Source organism: Hylobates moloch, unplaced genomic scaffold, assembly GCF_009828535.3.
Source record: "Hylobates moloch isolate HMO894 unplaced genomic scaffold, HMol_V3 SCAFFOLD_1, whole genome shotgun sequence".
Classification (NCBI taxonomy): domain Eukaryota; kingdom Metazoa; phylum Chordata; class Mammalia; order Primates; family Hylobatidae; genus Hylobates; species Hylobates moloch.
Genome location: NW_026652276.1, coordinates 147,692,067 through 147,711,909, shown reverse-complemented (window position 1 = coordinate 147,711,909; position 19,843 = coordinate 147,692,067). Strand labels below are relative to the sequence as shown.

General features: G+C 36.2%; 2 pseudogenes; one reads left to right on the top strand and one right to left on the bottom strand.

Moving 5' to 3' along the window:
- LOC116810762 (large ribosomal subunit protein eL31-like) overlaps window positions 1-19,843 on the bottom strand; it is a 78,942-nt pseudogene that overhangs the window by 39,884 nt on the left and 19,215 nt on the right.
- On the top strand, window positions 18,642-18,794 carry LOC116809993 (U1 spliceosomal RNA; annotated as a pseudogene).

Below are 19,843 nucleotides of genomic sequence, written 5' to 3'. Positions count from 1 at the left end.
TCAATCTCCTGACCTCGTGATCCGCCCGCCTCGGACTCCCAAAGTGCTGGGATTACAGGCATAAGCCACCACACCCGGCCCCATTTATTTATTTAACTAATAATAATTGAGAGTACTATAGGCCAGGTAGTCTGCTAGATAGTGAGCAAACAAAGGTGCAAAAAGACAAGAGACAGACAGCAATCTAAGTGACTCAGTAAGTGAATAGGAGAGACAGCCAACTTAACCTTGTAGGGGTCGGGGTGTGGAGGTTAGGGGGTTTGACAAAGGAAGCTTCCTAAGGGAAGAGATCGAAGCTGCAATCTGGAGATTGAGCAGGAATTATCCTGGGAAATAGAAGGAGGAAGTAATAACAGTTAACACTTACAGTGTCTCCTCCGAGCCAGGTACTGTTCTTTACATACAGTAACTCATAGTCTTCAAAACAACCAGGCAATATAGGTGCTGCTAGAACACATTATAGACAAGGATCCTGCCGCACACGGAAGTTAAATAACTTGCTTGAGGCCATGCGGCTGGCAAATGCAGAATCAGATTTCGAGCCCAAACATCTGACCCCAAAGTACCGCCTTTTCCAGGAGAGATAACATAGGCCCAGCAGCAATGGTAAACAGAATAATAATAGACCTTACATTTACAGAGCACTAGCCCAAGCCCCCAACATACATGATTGCATTTATTCCTTATACAATTGTATGAATTAAGTGCTATTTGCATCATCATTGCAAATGTAGATTCAAAGGCTTAAAAAGATTGAGTAACCATAATGAGCTACCACTTTGCATCCACTCAGATGGTTATAATTTAAAAAAATAGAACATAGCAAGTGTTGGCAAAGATGTAGAGAAATTGGAACACTTGTACATTTTTGCTGGGAGTGTTAAATGCTGCAGCCACTGTGAAAAATAGTTTGGCGGTTACTCAATAAGTTAAACATAGAATTACCATATGACTCAGTAATTCTCATCTTGAGTATATACCCAAAAGAACTGAAAATAAGTGTTCAAACAAAAACTTGCATGGAATATTAATAGCAACACTATCCATAACAGCCAAAAGGTGGAAACAACTCAAATGCCTATCAACTGATGAATGGATGATCAAAATGTGGTATGTCCATACAGTGGAATTTTATTCAGTCGTGAAAAAGAACTAAGTACTGAAACATGCTATAACATGGATGAATCTTAAAAACATTATGCTCTGTGGTTGCTGTTTTGTAGGGAAAAAGAAATCATACTAAGTGAAAGAAACCAGACACAAAAGACCACATATGATATGATGCCATATATATAAAATATTCAAAGCTGTGAAATCTATAAAGACAGAAAACATATTGGGCCAGACACAATGGCTTATGCTTATAATTCTGCACTTTGGGAGGCTTAAAGCCAGGAGTTCAAAACCAGCCTGGTCAACATAGCAAGACTCCATCTCCATAAAAGAAATTTTTTTACGAAAATTAGCCAGGTGTGGTGACATGCACCTGTAATCCCAGCTACTTCGGAGGCTGAGGTAAGAGGATTCCTTGGGTCTAGGAGTTCAAGGCTGCAGTCAGCCATGATTGCACCACTGCACTCCAACCTGGGCAACAGAGCAAGAAAAAAAACAACCCAAAAAAAAAAAAAAAAAAAACCAGATTATTGGTTTCCAGGAACTGGAGGGATGGGGAATAGAAAGTGATTGCTTAATAGGTACTGGGTTTCCTTTTGTAGTGGTGAAAATATTCTGGAACTAGATAGTGGCGATGGATGTACGGTCTTGTTTTTTGTTATGTGTATTTTATCACAGTTTTTAAAAGTAAAAAAAAAAAGTTAAGTAACTTGTTCAAGGTTGCACAGCATAGCTAGGAAAAGGTGGATTTGAAGTCATGCAGGAAAGACAAATTTCAGGAATTCCAAGTTATTTGATAGGACTACACTGAAGTATATGCAAGTGGGTGGAAGAGAAGAAAAATGGCAAAAGTTGAGGCAAAAGTAGGAATCAGAGTCTTTGTCATGAAGACGCCTTTTAAAGTGAATGGAGACAACTGTTGAGGCACTGACACAGGAATAGGGAGCCTGAGGATGAGAGAAGGGCACCAACCCCTCACTGAAGTCAGAGTGCTCCTCGCTGGATGAACTGTGTCTTCTGGGTGTCTGAATAGAGAAAGTGACCACTGAAACAGAGTAAGTGCCACAGTTGGTCAACATCCATCCCCTACTCCCAACCTAACAGTGAAAATAGAGCTATTCATTTCTATACCTCAAATACCTCTTTTGTAAAAGAGAGATAATAAAAGTTCCTATTTCATAAACTTGCCACAAGGATCAAATGAGTTAATATATGCAAAATTCTTGGAACAGTGCCTGGCACAAAGTCAACACCATAGAAATGTTTGCTATTATAGTTTTGTTATTATTACCTCGATGGTTTCCATAAAGTGTCCCTCAGACCTTTTCATTGTTATCATGTACGATAAAACCAGGTGCTGTCTTATCTGGAATGTTTGCCCAAGCACATTACATTTTGTTAACACGGGATGAATCATTGAAACCTGACCTCATGGGAAACAGCATTATCTACCATTTCATCTGTATTTTGCAACTACAACATACATTTCCTTCCCGGTTGCTTTGAATACAGAGAAAAAAAAAATGTTCTTCTCAGACTTCTTTGTACTTGTCCACAAATAATTTAGTGGCGCTAATTAGGAGAGTTCTAAAAAAATTTTAATACAATGCAATAAAATAAGAAACTATACCTAATAGTTCAGGTAGAAGATGATATTTTAGACTTTCAAGCAAAAATGCACACTTTTTATCATTACAAATATTGCATACACATTATGCTGTTTCATACAAATTCACAATTACAGAGGACAAAGGCAAAGAAAAAGAGACATTTTTAGATTCTGCAACTGTCCATCATGCTTTAGAACTTTCTGCACCAAGATTCACTAATCAGCTCTCACTGATCAGTCCTCATTATGTAAAATGTGTATCAGTGAAATGTGAAAATGAGCCCTCTTTCACTGTAACCAGGCCTGCAGAAAGAATTTTAAATCTTGACATTTGAGGCTCTTTACTAATGACAACAGTGTGATAAACAGTTCATTAATCCTATTTATCAGGCTGAGAAATAAGCCAAAATTGCCATAGGCAAGCAACACTATAAAGGAGTTTTTAAAAAACAAGGAGGTACTTTATGGTTCTTTAATCTAAACCAAGGACTTAGTTTTTTTTCTGTAAAGGGTCAGTGAGTAAATATCTCTGGTCTTGTCAGTCATCACAACTCTATCATAACTACTCAACCCTGCCACCGTATTGTGAAAGTTGCCATGGACATTATGTAAACAAATGGACCTGGCTGTGTTCCAATAAAACTTTATTTACACAGGCTACAACATTGATGAATCTTAAAACATTATGCTAAGTGAAATAAGCTAGACACAAAAGGACAAATATCGTTATCATTCCATTTATATGAGGTATCTAGATATGGCAAATTCACAGAGATGGAAAGTAGAATGGTGGTTGCCAGAGGCTGGAAAGAGAGGGAAATGGAGAGTAAGTGTTTAATGGGCGCAGAGATTCTGACTGGGATAATGAAAAAGTTCTGAGGCCAGGCATCGTGGCTCACGCCTGTAATCCCAACACTTTGGGATGCCAAGGTGCATAGATCACCTGAGGTAAGGAGTTCGAGACCAGCCTGGCCAAAATGGTGAAACCTCATCTCTACTAAAAATACGAAAATTATCCAGGCATGGTGGCAGACACTCGTAATCCCAGCTGCTCAGGAAGTTGCAGCTGGAGAATCGTTTGAACCCGGGAGGCAGAGGTTGCAGTGAGCCGAGATTGCACCACTGTACTCCAGCCTGGGTGACAGAGTGAGGCTCTGTCTCAACAACAACAACAAAAAAGTTCTGGAGGTGAGTAGTGGTAACGGTTGCATACCCCTATGAATGTACTTAATGCCACTGAACTACACACTTAAAAATGGTTAAAATGATAAATTTTAAGTTATGTATATTTAACTACAGTTTTTAAAGAAAACGTATTTACAAAAACAGGCAGTCGGCCTAAGTGCAATAGCTTGCAGACCCCTGATGTAAACTTTCTTGTCCTTCTCACTATACTTCTTCCTTTGCCTCATACATCTTTGCAGTTGCTATTGTTGTTGCTATGGCTGCTCCTCATTTCATTTCTTGATTAACCTGTGCAGCCAAAATGTTGCCTTGTGTGCAGTGGAAAAGAAGACCATTTGCACTCATTAAGGGTTACAGTTCTGTCTAAAGGTTGTTCATTCTGGAGCTCACAGCTTTAGCAGATGCAGATCTAGAATTATAAGAGTATGCCGTTCTGTGCTTTCAAAATGGCCATGGTGATACAAAAACATTTCAGGACAGATGGGCTGGTTTCCACTTTTTCTGGTGGGAGCCTAAAAAGGCTTCACTTTTGTTTCTCAATGGCCAGTAGCATAGATTAGAGTGCTGGTGTTAAGAGTGCACCTGTCAACCATGGATGTCAAGAGCTTTTCTCCATGTGAAGGTTTTGGCTCTTGTACAAGTTGAACCCTCAGCCTTGACTCATCTCTCTGCTTTGACTGATTAGGTCAATTGATCATAAATCATCTTCCAAAGACTGGCCAGTGCTCAACCTTTCAGGTCAAACCTGATTCCTCAAAATAGAAACTCAGGCAAACAAAAATGTTCACATTTTAAAAGAAAACCTATTTTAAAATGAATATTTTGAAAATACAAATTATTAACATTATTATTGGAAGATAACTTTAAGCGGGTCAAATCAGTCTATTAAAACCTCTTAACAATTAGAATCAGACTGGGCATGGTGGCTTACGCCTGTCACCTCAGCACTTCGGGCAGGAGCATCACTTGAAGCTAGGAGTTTGAGAGCAGCCTGGGCAACATAGCAAGACCTCATCTCTACAAAACATTCAAAATTTTTTACCAGGTGCAGTGGCTTGTTCCTGTAATCCCAACACTTTGGGAGGCCAAGGTGGGAGCTTCACTAGAGCCCAGGAATACAAAACCAGACTAGGCAACGTGGTGAAACCTCATCTCTACCAAAAAAAAATATTAGCCAGGCGTGGTGGCACACACTTGTAGTCCCATCTCCTCAGGGAACTAAGGTGAGAGGCTTGTTTGAGCCCAGGAGGTCGAGGCTGCAGTGAGCCAGGATTGTGCCACTGCACTCCAGCCTGGGTGACAGAGCCAGACCTTGTCTCAAAAAATAAAATAAAATAAAATAAAATAAGCTGGCTGCGGTGGTGCATGCCTATAGTCCTAGCTACTTGCGAGGCTGAGGCCAGAGATTCCCTTAAGCTCAACCTTAAGAGTTAAAGGTTACAGTGAGCTATTATTGCACCACTGTATTGCAGCCTGGGTGAGAGTGAAACCCTGTCTCTTAAATTTAAAAATATATATAGAATTCCTTCTTTACTATTAACTTGAGTCTAGTGCACCAAAATTGATGATCAAAGAGTTGGCCAAGGTAAGCTACCTTTGATGGAGCTGAAACCACAATGGTAATAAATTCTATATCTTTAATGAAATGAAAATTATTTTTATTAATCTGAGAAAATAAAGCTCTAACAAAGCTATTAATTTCAAAAGGATTTTTTTTTTTTTGCGGGGGGATGGAGTTTTGATCTTGTCACCCAGACTGGAGTGCAATGGCACAATCTCAGCTCACTGCAACCCCCGCCTTCCGGATTCAAGCAATTCTGCCTTAGCCTCCCGAGTAACTGGGATTACAAGCACCCGCCACCACGCCCAGCTAATTTTTGTATTTTTTTTTTAATTATACTTTAGGTTGTCAGGTTGTTACATATGTATCCATGTCCATGTTGGTTTGCTGCACCCATTAACTCATTACATTAGGTATACTCTAATGTGTCCCCCCTTGTGATAGTTTACTGAGAATGATGTTTTCCAGTTTCATCCATGTCCCTACAAAGGACATGAACTCATCATTTTTTATGGCTGCATAGTATTCCATGGTGTATATGTGCCACATTTTCTTAATCCAGTCTATCGTTGTTGGACATTTGGGTTGGTTCCAAGTCTTTGCTATTGTGAATAGTGCCGCAATAAACATACATGTGCATGTGTCTTTATAGCAGCATGAGTTATAGTCCTTTGGGTATATACCCAGTAATGGGATGGCTGGGTCAAATGGTATTTCTAGTTCTAGATCCCTGAGGAATCGCCACACTGACTTCCACAATGGTTGAACTAGTTTACAGTCCCACCAACAGTGTAAAACTGTTCCTATTTCTCCACATCCTCTCCAGCACCTGTTGTTTCCTGACTTTTTAATGATGGCCATTCTAACTGGTGTGAGATGGTATCTCATTGTGGTTTTGATTTGCATTTCTCTGATGGCCAGTGATGATGAGCATTTTTTCATGTGTTTTTTGGCTGCATAAATGTCTTCTTTTGAGAAGTGTCTGTTCGGTATTTTTAATAGAGACGAGGTTTCACCATATTGGCCAGGCTGGTCTCAAACTCCTGACCTCAGGTGATCCACCCGCCTCAGCCTCCCAAAGTGCTAGGATTACAGGCATGAGTCACTGCATCTGGCCTTCCAAAAGTATTTTTACCTAAAGGGAAAAAAAAAAATCTATTGTTAGTATTATTTACTAATCATCCAACATTTTTAAAGTACCTTCAATACCTGCTTAAAAGACTAAAATCGTATGACTTGCACACTTCAATAATTCTTTGTGTTTTTATTTTTTCTCTAATTTTTCTAATGAGTGTTTGCATGGCAATGTGCAAAAGACATTGATTTTAGAAATTGCAAAAGTGCAGACATCAAAGAGCCTTAACAATTTTATTAACAAAATATATATAAAAAAATAGATTGTTTTAAATTTTTAATGATATAACAAAATAGATTGTTTTACATTTTTAATGCCATTCTCACTTTTTTTCTTTTAACACTTGACCCTTCTATCAATAAAACATGAATTGGTTGAAAACAACTTATTGGACTTTGTAAGGGCAAATATTGTTTTCAAATAAAAAGATAGATTTGTATTTGAAACTGCATTTTCTTAAATAATTTTAATTTGCATATATGAAAAATTGTGTTAAAATGTTTACTAATACGAAAATGCAGAAGTAGCACATTGTCTACTTTAGCCATATATCTATTGTAGTCTCTACATTGCTCAGGTCCTCAGGTGTAAGGGGGAAGACAGAGAGCAGGTGTCTGAGAATTTATAGTCACCAAAATGATTAGGTTACAACACTCGTTTCTAAACATGTGAAGTATTTACAGATCACTTGAAGAATCACTTTAGTTTTCGGGATGTTACTGGTTGACCTTTGAAAGTGGAAGCAAGTGAATTTGCCATCAGGCCCCTTCTTTCATTTTGAAGTTTAATATAGTGCCACTGGCTCTCCAATATCCATGGTGCCAATTTCCCACTGATGTCTTATATCTTGGGTTTCCGTTCCCTTGTTAGAAAAGTATAGTGATGAAATAGGTGAGGTAACTTTGAGACCAGAAAGCCCATGTAATTACATAGTGTTTCCAGCACAATCTACAACGCTCTGACACCGGATATCAGCACAACAATAAGTAAGGGCAAAAAGCTTGTCAGGGAAGTTTGGCAATGAGTATAGCCTCAGGTAAAGCACAAAGGCGGTGGCTGTGAACTCTTAGAAATCAGAATGTTTATATGGAGAATAAGTTGGCATCGCCTGATCATTTCTAGGGGGTCTTTTTGTGAGGCTCATTAAAAAAAAAAAAGACAAAAGACAAGATGTCATGTACATAAAGTGAATGCCTCTCTTCTGAGAAGAATCATTCACAAAAAGGATTATTTCCAACCACAAGGGGATATGCATAGTTGTTAGAATTACATAAAACATTTCTTTTCTAAAACTGTCTTATAATTCTGCAATTTGAAAAATTTGACTAGCTGCACTAATTGGACTCACACAAATAAAGCCTCCAATTTTCTTATTGAAAATTGAAGTCCACCCTGTTAGTATTTTCCCTTCATAACGATGACTCTCTGGGGCCCTGAATGCCTGCTGAGCTTTCCAAAAAAAAAAACCATTTTTGTCGTTTTAAATGATTTGTCTCTGACTATACATAAAAGCAATTAGAACAAATACTTTTATATAAATTTATGTGTTGAGCATTTTTTTTCTTTGGCTGGTTTCTCGATTTTGAATTTCTTAACATGATTTTTCTGTACATTTCCAATGCGGCTATTACAGCACACTCTTAACTCTGCTTGCCAATCACATTGAACGGCTCTAACTAGTCATGTGTGGAATTGAGAGAACAAAGAATCCTTCCATGGGTCTGAGATTCCTTCACCTCAAAAGCACTTCAGATCACAGACTGAACCGAAAGTTTCTACTAAAACCAAGCTCTACAATTCTTAGCATAAAAATAGCTATTAATATCAGATACTACCCTATCTACTTTAGATAGAGATACCTCATTTCCCCCAACACACAAATTAAGTAGTAATTATCATTATCACTTCACAGGTATGGAAATTGAGGCTAGTGTATGATAAGAAGCTTGTCCGAGGTCTTCCCTGCTAGTAAACATTGAAACCAAATTTAACCTCTTTTCTGTCTAATACCAAATCCAACGTTTCCTTCATTACACTGTGGCAAAAGTCACTCAAGCCCCCTGGTTCTCTCTTCTTGCAATGTAAAATCTGTACACATTGCCACGGTAAAAAAGTTAAAATGTAAAAGCCAACATATAAAAAACCATGTATAAAGAATATAGAGTAGGTTACTAATTTAATTTGTGCTTAAAATATATATAAAAAAATAATATACTAAAATAGTAGTAGTGGCCATCTTTTGGTGGATTACTGGCAATGTTTCTTTCTTACACATTTTTTACTTACAAATTTTCTATATTAAATATGATACTTTTATTAAATATTTAAAATGCAAAGTATGTCACTAAGTAGTCAAATGCAAATGGAATAATGAAATGGATTTTCAGAGTGACTTATGAATTTGTCATGTTGTCATGTTCAATTGATAATTAACATTGGGCTTAACATGTCGGTGAATTTTTAATGTCCAAGAGAGGGCTTTTAAATGCAAAATGAACCACTTAGAGCTGTCTAAATGTGAAATTTGTTATTGTGGTTAATTAAAAGACTAAATTTTTCTTAAACCTCTAAATTCAACATATAACTCTTACTAGCAGATTTAGAAATTAAATAATTTTTATTAAGAATAAGCACAATCGCTTTTAGTTACTCTTTATTTTTTAATTAGTTGTTTAGTAAGTTTTTTTTTTTTTTTTTGAGACGGGTGAGTGCAGTGGTGAACTCGGTCATGCAAGTCCGCCTCCGTTCGCCTTCTCCTGCCTCAGTTTCTTCAAGTAGTGGGATACAGGCTTTTTTTGTATTTTTAGTAGAGACGGGGTTTCACCGTGGTCTCAATCTCCTGACCTCGTGATCCGCCCGCCTCAGCCTCCCAAAGTGCTGGGATTACAAGCATGAGCCACCGCGCCCGGCCTTGTAAGTTTAATATATTAGATTTTTAACCTACATATATAACTTTAATATTTTTTATTTTTTCAAACATCACATTCCTGATAAGGCCAACTTACAGACTAAAAGTCTTTATAAATTCTTAAGCAGCTTTTTAAAATAAAACAAATTGAATTTACAACTTTAGTAAGCATTCAAGCACTGTTTATAAACTTAATTAATTACATTCCCTAATGCATGTCAAATTTAAATCACAAGTATAATTAGGCATTTCTAATTAAAAATACAAAACAATTGGATTCTCTAACATGTCATCTCTTGAACATTTCATATGCTACATATAAGAAACATAAATTATCATTATGACTTAAAATATATTTCACAAACTATCACAGTATTAATACTTTCTATATATTATGTTACTATCTCTATATAACTACTACAACTTAATGGGTTTGCAAAGTCATTTTGTAGCAGGACAAGCCACAGACAAAACTCCTCAGACACCGAGTTAAAGAAGGAAGGGGTTTATTCAGCCGGGAGCATTGGCAAGACTCCTGTCTCAAGAGCCGAGCTCTCCGAGTGAGCAATTCCTGTCCCTTTTAAGGGCTCACAACTCTAAGGGGGTCCGTGTGATAGGGTCATGATCAATTGAGCAAGCAGGGGGTATGTGACTGGTGGTTGCATGCACCAGTAATCAGAATGAAACAGAACAGGACAGGGATTTTTACAATGGTTTTCCACACAATGTCTGGAATCTACAGATAACATAACAGGTTAGGTCAGGGGTCGATCTTTTAACTACCAGGCCCAGGGCATGGCGCCGGGCTATCTGCCTGTGGATTTCATTTCTGCGTTTTAGTTTTTACTTCTTCTTTCTCTGGTGGTGGAAATTGGGCATAAGACAATATGAGGGGTGGTCTCCTCCCTTATTCATCCAACTAAAGAGTGAAAATTACTATTTCCAGCAGTGCCGGGATCTCCAGATAAAGATTCAGAATGAATATCCTGCTACAGATCTAGGTAAACTGTCTGATTTGGGGGACTGGAATGTGGGATCAGATGTGTGATCCTTTTCCAAGCCAGTAACACCATATCAACAGGGAAACTCAAAGGCATGCTTTTAGCTGCCATGCAGCTTTACAGTCCTTAAATATATTCCTTCAGTAAATTTCCTTGGGTAAATTTCACCTTTATGCAAATTTTATTTTCAACTTTTTATTGTCTGATTTAGATAGATGGAATTCTGCACCCATCACATAGAATCCAGCTAATTACCTTCAATTACAGTTAATTGAATTATGTACCTGTTTCATGGTGATAGCACCCTTTTATATTTTATTCATTATCCATCTTCTTGACCACTACTTGATAATCCTTACAATAGTCTCCTCCTTATTCATGGTTTCGCTTTCCACAGTTCCTTCAGTCAACCACAGTCTGAAAATATTACATACAATAAGATATTTTGAGAGAGAAAGAAAAAAATAAGACCACATTTGCATAACTTTTTTACAGTATATTCTTATAATAGTTCTATTTTATTATTAGTTATTGTTAATCTCTTACTGTGACTAATTTATAAATTAAACTTCATTATAGGCATGTATATATAAGAAAAAGCACTACATATACGGTTCAGTACTGTCCTCAGTTTCAGGGACCCCCTGGGAGTCTTGGGGTATATCCCCCATGGATAAGGGGGAACAACTGTATATTAGCAATGTAACTGATTACACGTAGGTTATGCAAATATATGCAAAATGTTTATAAATTCTTTTCCACCAGCACAGGAAAACATTGTTTTCATGTTCATTTATCACACCTATATATAGGTCACAGTTTGAGGACAGCTAGTTCATCTGGCTATCAACCTCCAAGGCCTGCCGTAGCTCACTCAAATTAATAATCTAATAACAATCTTTTACACATAAACATAAAGTATTACTCTTAATAAGTATAGGATTTTGTAAACCCACTGCAGCACACCTAATTAAGCTAATTTTTTTTATTTTTTCAGAAAATCTAAGCTGTCTAGGATAGATGCACAATAAAAATAATAATCCACAAAATTAGCATAACAATATTTAATTTGCTATTGCCTATTGTAATTGACATTGTTTCTAATTTTTAATACTATAAATAAAATTACAGTGAACATGTATTTGTTCATAAACATAGTTTTATTGTTCTGTTGAATTTTTTTTTACAAAAATTCCTAGTAGTAGTATTACTCAGTGAGCAGATGCACTTAGTTTGGCTGTTGATAGGTATTGCTTTGAATGCTTTCCAAAAAGCTTGTTTGATCACAACTGTGTCAGTATTGTACTTATTTGTTTTGTTTGAATGTTCTATAGTATGAGCAAATTTATAGAAGTTAAATAGATGCTACTAAAATGTTGCTTTGATTACTAGGAACAATAGATTTTTTTAATAACTTATTTTGCTATTTACATTTTTACTTATGTGGGGTTTTTTTATACTGTTTGCCCATTTACTACTGGCACTTGATGTTTGTCTTGTGAATTCAAATTAATTTTTTATGTATTATGTTAAGCTTTTCATACTTATATTTTATGCAAGTTGTTCTTCGATTAAGTTTTATCGTATTCCATTTTATACATATACTTAAATGTTTTGTATTCACTTCTATGGCAATGAGTCTAGAAATCTTTTTGCATAATTATTATTTAGCTTTCTTTAAAAAAAATCTATTTTAAAATACATGTTTGTTCCATGAGGGCAAAGACCATGCCTATTTTACTCAAAAGAAATCTGCAGGATCTAATATGTAGCCTGGCACTTAGGGGGCATCCATTAATTTTTTTGTATTTGAAAATATACAGAATTTCTCAAAGTGTTTGGCAATTAAATAAATTTTGATAACAGTGAAAAGTATAGTCTTGTGGAATGATAATTCTAATTAGAAAAGAATTTTTAAGAAAATTAGTCTTTTCAATGAGATTTACAATGTATATTAGCATATTAAAGTCTGAGTAGTCTGGTTATTAAAAAACAAAAACAAAACAAATAAAAACTTATTTAAGTTTATTTAACCCAAAAGTATACAAATTTATTTGACCATAGAACCTTCATTAACTTCTGTTATATGCAGATCAAATGTCCAGTGGAATAGGCTTCAGGAATTATGAACTAATGTCATTGCACATTCATTTACCTGGTGTATTTATCAATGAAAATATACTTAGGATCAGTGCTCACATAGAGAGTATTACAATGGCTTCTACTGAAAAAGAAGAACATCTAATAAAGTAGTTATGAGCTCCATAAGTATTGCTTGGCCTAAAAAAGAAAAAACACAACAAAAAGTAAAGTAGCTGTAAGCAATGCAAAAAAAATTCTTTTCTTATTGTTATATTTTAAAAATATTTTGTCTATAATATACATGGAGGGACACTATTTGTGTATCATTCACAGATATTTCTTTTTTTTTTTTTTTTGGAGACAGAGTCTCCCTCTGTCGCCCAGGCTGGAGTGCAGTGGCGCAATCTCGGCTCACTGCAAGCTCCGCCTCCTGGGTTCACGCCATTCTCCTGCCTCAGCCTCTCCAAGTAGCTGGGACTACAGGCGCCCGCCACCACGCCTGGCTAATTTTTTTTTGTATTTTTAGTAGAGATGGGGTTTCACCGTGGTCTCGATCTCCTGACCTCGTGATCCGCTTGCCTCGGCCTCCCAAAGTGCTGGGATTACAAGTGTGAGCCACCGTGCCCGGCCCATTCACAGATATTTCTTTAAAAACCTCACAGTAGTGTGTGTGTGTGTGTGTGTGTGTGTGTGTGTGTGTGTGTGTGTATTCTGTGATCAGATCTATTAAATTATGGACATTAGAAATTGGGTATTTGCTTTAAACAATATTAAATAGTAATATTTTTTGTGCAGCTCTTAAAATAAAAATAATTATAATTTAAAAGCATATAGAGTTTTAAATAAATACATTAAAATTAAATGTACAGAAATTTTCTAAAACCAACACTTTTAAAGTAGAACATATTTATTTGTTCTCTTCAATGAATAAAATTTTAGCTAAGTCATTAAATTCCTTTCTGTGTGAAATGCACAATTTCTCTGTCCAAAATATCTTGCTAATTGGACTTTAGGGTTCTGTTTTGAATGTCGAAAAATGGAGAGAATATCATTTTTATCCATATATCAAATATAAGCTGAAAAAAATTTTAAATTATAACTTTTCTTGAACCCATCAGTAACCTGAGATCTCATGGCAACCAATTAGCCTGAATCATAAGGAAAGACTGGAAACTCCAAGAAGAGACTGGATGCAAGCACTGAATCGCCTGGGGCAGAGCACAAAAAGAATATGTGGCTGCTATATAAGTGGGTAGAAATAACTCATATGCTATTAGCAACAAATTGTTAAATCCGGGCCTTGACTATCATGAGAGTATAAAGCCCATAGTAGCAACAGACACAGGGGTATCTATACCAATTCACGGGCTCTTCGTGGACCTTCATTTTATGGTCATGAGAAAAGATTACAGACACAGTAGGAAACCAATGAAAGCCTCACTTATGATGCAGATGTAGAGTAATGGAGTTGTCACCATTGTAGAAAGGACAGGAAACTTTACTATCACTGTATTCCCCTGGGCAACAAAAGCCTAAATCCTAAGAGATCAGAAAACCCTATGCCAGATAAATACAAAATACATAAATAAATAAAACAGCATGCACCTAGACTTGAAATATTCAACCAACTGAAAGCCAAAGGTAAAGAGAGTACAGATGCCTCTTGACTTACAATGGGGTTATATCTCAATAAACTCATCCTAAATTGAAAATATTGTCAGTCAGAAATGCAGGCTAACTAGGAGCTGTGGCTCACTGTAGATGCCCAGGATCAGGAGAGAAGGAAGGTTTCTACTGAATGTGTGTTGCTTTCACACCATCATAAAGTAAAAAAAGTTAAAGCTGAGGGCCAGGGGCAGTAGCTTACACCTCTAATCTCAGCATTTTGGGAGGTTGAGGTGGGTGGATTGCTTGAGCCCAGGAGTTCAAGACTAGCCTGGGCAATGTGGCAAAACCCCATGTCTACAAAAAATACAAAAATTAGCCAGGCATGGTGGCATGGGCCTGTGGTGCCAGCTACTCAGAAGGCTGAGGTGGGAGGATCACCTTAGCCCAGGAAGTCAAAGCTGCAGTGAGCTGTAATCATGCCACTACACTCCAGCCTAGGGATAGAGTGAGACCCTGTCAGAAAAGAAAGAAAAGAAAAGAAAAGGATGGAAGGAAGGAAGGGAGGGAGGGAAAAAAAGGAAAAGAGAGAAAGAAGGAAAGAAAGAAAGAAAAAGAAGAAAGAGAAAGGAGAATGAAAGAGAAAAGAAAGAAGAAAGAAAGGAAAGAAAAAGAAAGAAAAAGAAAGAAAAAAAGAAAGAAGAAAGAAGAAGGAAAGAATTGTAAGTTGAACCATCATAAGTTGAGGACAATCTGTATCTTACAAGCAGCCTAAGAAAAAAGACACATTACAGAGGGAAAAAAAAAGATAAGAACTATGATAGACTTCTCGTCAAAACTATGCAAGCTAAAAGACAGTGGAATGACATCTTTAAGGCACTGAAAAAAAGATACCTGTGCACCTATATGCTACACTCAGAAAATCTTTCAAAAATGAAGGCAGGAAAACACAACACTGTTTCTCTACACTATACTCTCACAACATACTTCTGACACCAAATGTGTGTGGTTTCTCCCCACACACCAAGCAATTCTGCAGCAGACACCAACTGAGTATCTTATAATTCAATTCCCTTCTGACACTAAAAACCAGGGTTCCCACAAGCCCCTCCTGGAGTCTGATAACTTGCTAGAATTGTTCACAAAACTCAGGATTATACTTTGTTTATGTTTATCAGTTTATTATAAAGGATATAACTAAGGAACAGCCATGTGGAAGGACACACAAGGCAAGGTATGGAAGAAGCAATCATACAGATCTTCCATTCTCTCTCTGGGTGAGCCTTTCTCCCAGCACTCCACAAGTTCAGCAACCCAGAAGCTCATCGCATTTCCTAGTTTAAGAGTTTCCACAGGGCTTAACCTCCAACCCCTTTCAGCCATCCCCTGATATCCCCACTAAGTTTATTAGCATAAACTCAGTTGTATAGAAAGGAGCTCATTATGAGTAACAAAAGATACCGCTATCTCAGGAAATTCCAAGCTTTTTAGGTGCTCTGTGACAGAAACTAGAGATAAAGACCAAATACGTTTCTTATTCTACCACAGAAGAATATAGATATATTTTTAGAGCATTCATTACCCACAGACATACACTGCAATAAATCTTTTTAAAAAGTACTTAAGGCAGAAAAATATGACGCCAGACAGAAACTTGTATCTACATAAAGAAATAAAGACATCCTGAAACACTTTAAATGAAACTAAACATAAAAGTCATATTTTGATTATTTTTAGTCAATCTAAAAGGTAATTGCCTAAAGCAAAAATAGTAGCATCAATGTGTTGGGATTTTATAGCTTATATAAAAGTAAAATGTCTGACAATATCACAGATGATAGAGAAATTTGGAGTTTACTGTTGCAAAGTTTGTATACTACACATGAAGCAGTATTATATTATTAATATTTGAAGATAGACTATACTTAGTTAAAGATGTATATTATAAACTTTAGGGCAAACATTAAACATATATTAAAGAGGTATAAATAATAAGCCAGGCCAGGTGCAGTTGCTCACATCTATAATCCCAGGGCTCTGGGATGCCAAGGGAGGAGGATTACTTGAGGCCAGGAGTTTGAGACCAGACTGGGCAACATAGTGAGATCTGGTCACTTCAAAAAAATTTGAAAATAAAATAAAATTAGCCAGACATAGTGACATGCACCTGTAGTCCTAGCTACTCAGGAGGCCAAAGCAGGAGGACTGCTTGAGTCCAGTAGTCCCAGGCTACAGTGAGCTATGATCATGCCATTACACTCCAATCTGGGTGACAGAGTGTGACCTTGTCTCTAAAAAAATTAAAAAATAAAAAGCCAGTAGTGGAGATAAAATGGAATCATAAAATATATTAATGTAAAAACAAACAAGAAAAAAAGAAGAAAAAAAATCCAAGAGTGGGTGGAACAAATAAAAAGCAATTACCAAAGTGGTAGGTTTTAATTTAATCACACCAAAATTATTTTAATGTAAAGGGTCTGAACACTCTAATAAAGTACTGATTATCAGATTGGATAAAAAAGCAAGACTCAAGTATATGCTGTCTATAAGAAACTAATTTTAAATATAAAGACTTCTAGTTTAAAAATATTCAAATGCTAATCAAAATATTTTGCGTATTTAAATAAATGTTGACAACCTAGTTGTAAACTGTATTTGATATCGTATATAACAATGAAATGTTATTTATCTATATTTAAATCAATAAATAAACATTCTCCCTAAACCTGTGGCTTTTTTCCAAAGCTATTTACAAAGCATTCTTTTAACCTTTGTGTTCACAACACAGCTAGCACTTCAAAAGAGAATCAAGGCTAATACCTCAGCAGTCTTCTAGTGACAATTGGATCCACATTTATCTCTGGACTGGATTGTTTGAGGTGTCATAAGTACTTTCATCAAAATAGAAATAAATGACTTTGTCATTTTCCTGTACTAATGTAAACATATGCATTTATTAAACAAGACTCCACAAAACAGAGTGTGTTCACTATTTATTGTTAAATTTCTATGTTCTTCTTTCTACTTGTACAATTTTATTGTTTCCAGATTATACTGGTGTAAGTTCTCATAATCTTTCCCCCTCTTAATCCTTCTTGTGGAATAGAAACTTCCTAATGAATGGTCTACTTCTAGTCCACAAGCTTTCTTCTGTGTGTATATATATATTATATATATATTAAATATATATTATATATTATAAAAAATATATAATATATATTATAAAAAATATATAATATATATATTATACTGATTCAGTAATCAATAGCATAAAAATAATTTTTTTTGAGATGGAGTTTTGCTCTTGTTGCCCAGGCTGGAGTGCAATGGTGCGATCTTGGCTCACCACAACCTCCACTTCCCAGGTTCAAGCAATTCTCCTGCCTCAGCCTCCCAAGTAGCTGGGATTACAGGCATGTGCCACTATACCTGGATAATTTTTTTGTATTTTTAGTAGAGACAGGGTTTCGCCATGTTGGTCAGGCTGGTCTCGAACTCCCAACCTCAGGTGATCTGCCTGCCTTGGCCTCCCGAAGTGCTGGGGTTACAGGCATGAGCCACCGTGCCCAGCCATAAAAATAATTTTCAAAATACTTTGATTCTCTAATATCAAGGTAGTGCATATAATATAGGTTTGTATGATAATCCTTTCTAACATATAAAAACTAAGCCACATCTCTTCTTGGGAAATCTCAACCCACAAGAAACAGCAATTTATTTTTTATTATCTTCTGCCCTAAAACTATGTATCAACATGTTTAAAATTTAGATTCGAAAGCTGGTTACATTTTATGATAAGTAATTTAATATAACAAAGAATAATTTGGCATGTACAATTTCTGTTTAACAACTGTACACCAGTTTACACCAGGTAAGGTGGCTCACACCTGTAATCCCAACACTTTGGGAGGCCAAGGGGAACAGATCACTTGAGCCAGGCTAGGTGGCACACACCTGTAGTCCCAGCTACTTGGGAGGCTGAGGTAGGAGGATCACTTAAGCCCAGGAGGTCAAGGCTGCAGTGAGCCATGACCTTGTCACTGTACTCCAGCCTGGACAGCAGAGCAAAACCTTTTCTAAAAAAAATGTTAAAAACTTTACATTATAGGACATAAAATTCTTATAAATATTTTAACAAAGGCTCCGGTGTGAGAGTCTTAGATTTAGGGAAAAATATTACAAGTTTATTTAGTTCTCTTATTTAATTACTTTAAAAAAAAAGATTACATGCTAAAATATATTAAATAAAAATATAAATATAAACTAATTGATTTATCTTTCCATAATCTTAAAACATAACTAGAGTAACAAAATCAAGAAGTGCAAAAAGGTAAGACTGATTAATGTTTAGATACTAAAACAACCACTTCAAGTGTTATAAAAGAGTTATGCAGAGAATTATTGAGTGTAGAGGAGAGTATTTACTTCAAAAATGTTGGAGCATACTTGTCTGGCAGGGAAGGTAACATGATCATGAAGGTGGTTTTCCCAGGGCGAGGTTTATTTATTACACTCTGGGTGTGCAGACCCCTGCAATTTCCCCAAAAGTGGGAAACTTGGCTGCATAATTTGTGTTCTTCCTTTGTTAAAAAGAAAAATAGTAGGCTAATAAGGGAAGGCTATTCAGATGTTGTATTAGTTTTGAACTATATCTTGTAGAATGTGATCAACCAAGGCAAAGCTGACTTGGGAGAAACACAGGAAGGTGCTGTCAGGAACAGTATGTGCAAAACACAGCAATGAATACCAAGATCTATTTACACAAATGTAAAAAGTTATGTATGGTACTATTGAGGAAGTGACAGATAAGTGAGCCAAGATCAGATTATGAAGAAACTTACATGTGATACTAAAGGTTTCCATTTTTATCCTGAAAAAAGTATAGATAACTTTTGGGCTAATACTTAAAATTTGTATTTTTTTAAAAGATCACCTTGGAATCATGGAATATAAATTAGAGAAGAATAGGAGAGCTTGACCAATATGGAAGAAATGGCAGCAAAACAGGCAGGAAATTACACAGTTCTGAAGAAAAGCAGTATTAGCAGAATTGAAATAAAACGTAAGGTTCAATATGTTTAGAAGATACAGTTGAATAGGTTTGGTGGCTAAGTGTAAGTGAGACATGAAGTAAATGGAAGAATTTCTAATGATTCAAAATTTTCTAAATAGTTGCCAAAAATAAATTAGGTGAGCATCTTTAGGACATTGAGATCTTTGACGTATTGAGATTAATGGACATATTAATGTTCAAAAGGAGACATACAAAAAGATACATTGTCTGTCATCAAAGGCAAGATTGAGATAGATATTTGGGAATTGTGGCCCATGGGTAGAACTGAAAATTATGGATGAGATTTTCTCTAGAAGAGTGAGTTTTTATTTTTTATTTTATTATTATTATTTTTTGAGACAGTCTCACTCTGTCGCCCAGGCTGGAGTGCAGTGGTGGGATCTCGTCTCACTGCAACCTCTGCCTCCTGGGTTCAAGTGATTCTTATGTCTCAGTCTCCTAAGTAGCTGGGAGTAGCGCGTGCCACCATGCCCAGCTAATTTTTTTTTTTTTGTATTTTTAGTAGAGACAGGGTTTCACTGTGTTAGCCAGGCTAGTCTTCTGGACTCAAGTGATCCACCCACCTCAGCC